This window comes from Arachis hypogaea, chromosome 11, assembly GCF_003086295.3.
Source record: "Arachis hypogaea cultivar Tifrunner chromosome 11, arahy.Tifrunner.gnm2.J5K5, whole genome shotgun sequence".
Taxonomy (NCBI): domain Eukaryota; kingdom Viridiplantae; phylum Streptophyta; class Magnoliopsida; order Fabales; family Fabaceae; genus Arachis; species Arachis hypogaea.
The window spans coordinates 76,910,798-76,914,448 of record NC_092046.1 but is presented as its reverse complement, the minus strand read 5'-3'; the positions used below and the strand labels follow the sequence as shown (position 1 = coordinate 76,914,448).

General features: G+C 43.2%; 1 non-coding gene across 1 annotated transcript; it reads left to right on the top strand.

Annotated features, from left to right (window-relative positions):
• Positions 1-3,267: 3,267 nt before the first annotated feature.
• Positions 3,268-3,375, top strand: LOC112725068 (small nucleolar RNA R71). Its single transcript, XR_003164198.1, has one exon. It is a non-coding gene; the product is annotated as a small nucleolar RNA R71 (small nucleolar RNA).
• Positions 3,376-3,651: the final 276 nt, after the last annotated feature.

Here is a 3,651-nt window from a genome sequence, read left to right as displayed (position 1 = left end):
TGAGGTATAATCTCATGAACTTCCACCTCTTCTCCAATCATGATGCTATGGATCATGATGGCCCGGTCTATAGTAACTTCAGACCGGTTGCTAGTGGGAATGATTGAGCATTGAATGAACTCCAACCATCCTCTAGCTACAGGCTTGAGGTCCAATCTTCTTAGTTGAACCGGCTTGCCTTTGGAGTCAATCTTCCATTGAGCTCCTTCTACACATATGTCCATAAGGACTTGGTCCAACCTTTGATCAAAGTTGACTCTCCTTGTGTAGGGGCGTGCGTTCTCTTCCATGTTTGGCAAGTTGAACGCCAACCTCACATTTTCCGAACTAAAATCTAAGTATTTCCCCCGAACCATTGTAACATAGTTCTTTGGATCCGGGTTCTTACTTTGATCATGGTTCTTGGTGATCCATGCATTGGCATAGAACTCTTGAACCATTAGGATGCCGACTTGTTGGATGGGATTTGTTAGAACTTTCCAACCTCTTCTTTGAATTTCATGTCGGATCTCCGGATACTCATTTCTTTTGAGTTTGAAAGGGACCTCAGGGATCACCTTATTCTTGGCCACAACATCATAGAAGTGGTCTTGATGGGCTTTGGAGATGAACCTTTCCATCTCCCATGACTCGGATGTGGAAGCTTTTGTCTTCCCTTTCCCCTTTCTAGAGGATTCTCCGGTCTTAGGTGCCATCAATGGTAATGAAAAAACAAAAAGCTTATGCTTTTACCACACCAAACTTAGAATTTTGCTCGCCCTCAAGCAATAAAAGAAAGAATAGATGAAGAAGAAGAAGAGATGGAGGAGAGGGAGAGTGGGAAATGTTTCGGCCAAGAAGGGTGTAGAGGGGTGTGTTGTGTGAATTTGATGAAGAATGGAGGGCTTTATATAGGGAAGGGAGGGGGGGTTAAGGTTCGGCCATATGGGTGGGTTTGGGTGGGAAATTGGTTTTGAATTTTTGAAGGTAGGTGGAGTTTATGAGGTAGGTTTATGGGGAAGAGTGGATGGATGTGAGTGGTGAAGAGGTGATTGAGAAGAGTTGAGTGGAGGTAGGTGGGGATCCTGTGGGGTCCACAGATCCTGAGATGATCCTGTGGGGTCTACAGATCCTGAGATGATCCTGTGGGGTCCACAGATCCTGAGGTGTCAAGGATTTACATCCCTGCACCCATTAGGCATGTAAAATGCCTTTGCACACAACTCTGGGCGTTCAGCGCCAGGTTGGTGCCCATTTTGGGCGTTCAACGCCCATTTGTTGCCATTTCTGGCGTTGAACGCCAGAACCATGCTTGTTCTGGGCGTTCAGCGCCAGGATGCTGCCCATTTTGGGCGTTCAGCGCCAGAACCATGCTCTGTTCTGGCGTTGAACGCCAGGCAGATGCTCCTCCAGGGTGTGATTTTTCTTCTGCTGTTTTTGATTCCGTTTTCAATTTTTATATTCATTTTGTGACTCCACATGATTATGAACCTATAAAGACATATAACTAAGAAAAATATTATTAGATAAATAAAAATTGGGTTGCCTCCCAATAAGCGCTTCTTTAATGTCAATAGCTTGACAGTGGGCTCTCATGGAGCCTCACAGATGTTCAGAGCATTGTTGAAACTCTCCAACACCAAACTTAGAGTTTGGATATGGGAGTTCAACACCAAACTTAGAGTTTGTTTGTGGCCTCCCAACACCAAACTTAGAGTTTGACTGTGGGGGCTTGGGTTGACTCTGCTTTGAGAGAAGCTTTTCATGCTTCCTCTCCATGGTTGCAGAGGGAGATCCTTGAGTTTTAAACACAAGGGAGTTCTCATTCCATTGAAGGACTAGTTCACCTCTGTCAACATCAATCACAGCTCTTGCTGTGGCCAGGAAAGGTCTTCCTAGGATGATGGATTCATCCTCTTCCTTTCCAGTATCCAAGACTATGAAATCAGCAGGGATGTAAAGGCCTTCAACCTTTACTAACACGTCCTCTACTTGTCCATATGCCTGTTTTCTTGAATTGTCTGCCATCTCTAATGAGATTTTAGCAGCTTGCACCCCATAGATTCCCAGTTTCTCTATTACAGAGAGGGGCATGAGGTTTATTCCTGAACCAAGGTCACACAGAGCCTTAAAGATCATGGTGCCTATGGTACAAGGTATTATGAACTTTCCAGGATCCTGTCTCTTCTGAGGCAATGTCAGTTGATCCAGATCACTTAGTTCATTGATGAACAAGGGAGGTTCAACTTCCCAAGTATCAATACCAAATAATTTGGCATTCAACTTCATGATTGCACCAAGGAACTTGGCAGCTTGCTCTTCAGTAGCATCCTCATTCTCTTCAGAAGAGGAATACTCATCAGAGCTCATGAAGGGCATAAGGAGGTTCAATGGAATCTCTATGGTCTCTAGATGAGCCTCAGAGTCCTTTGGTTCCTCAGAGGGAAGCTCCTTATTGGTCACTGGACGTCCCAGGAGGTCTTCCTCCTTGGGATTTACGTCTTCCTCTCCTTCTTTGGGTTCGGCCATGGTGCTTATGTCAATGGCCTTGCACTCTCCTTTTGGGTTCTCTTCTGTATTGCTTGGGAGAGTACTAGGAGGGATTTCAGTGATCCTCTTACTCAGCTGGCCCACTTGTGCTTCCAAATTTCTAATGGAAGACCTTGTTTCATTCATGAAACTCACAGTGGCCTTGGACAGATCAGAGACTAAGTTTGCCAAATTAGAAGTATTTTATTCAGAGTTCTCTGTCTGTTGCTGAGTGGATGATGGAAAAGGTTTATTATTGTTAAACCTGTTTCTTCCACCATTATTAAAGCCTTGTTGAGGCTTTTGATCCTTCCATGAGAAATTTGGATGATTTCTCCATGATGAGTTATAGGTGTTTCCATAAGGTTCACCTAAGTAATTCACCTCTGCTATTACAGGGTTCTCAGGATCATAAGCTTCTTCTTAATAAGAAGCCTCTTAAGTACTGTTGGATGCAGCTTGCATTCCATTCAGACTCTGAGAGATCATATTGACTTGCTGAGTCAATATTTTATTCTGAGCCAATATGGCATTTAGAGTATCAACTTCAAGAACTCCCTTCTTCATAGGCGTCCCATTATTCACAGGATTCCTCTCAGAAGTGTACATGAACTGGTTATTAGCAACCATGTCAATGAGTTCTTGAGCTTCTGCAGGCGTTTTCTTTAGGTGAATGGATCCACCTGCAGAAGTATCCAATGACATCTTAGATAACTCAGACAGACCATCATAGAATATATCCTGGATGGTCCATTCTGAAAGCATGTCAGAAGGACACTTTTTGGTCAACTGTTTGTATCTTTCCCAAGCTTCATAGAGGGATTCACCTTCTTTCTGTCTGAAGGTTTGAACATCCACTCTAAGCTTGCTCAGCTTTTGAGGAGGAAAGAACTTGGTGATGAACGGATTTTTGATGGTATAGAATTTCACAAATGAATTCTCGTTGCAAGTATAGTTTCTAAACCAATCACTAATCCTTTCATACAAAAAGTTGTTTGTCACTAGTACAAACCCCTAAAATTTATAAACCGAAGTATTGGACCTTGGGTCGTTCTCCCTAGGAATTGTAATGGAGTGTCTTGTTATCGGTTGTGAGTTATATTTGGGGTTTTGATATGAAGCATGAAAGATAAATGGTAAGAA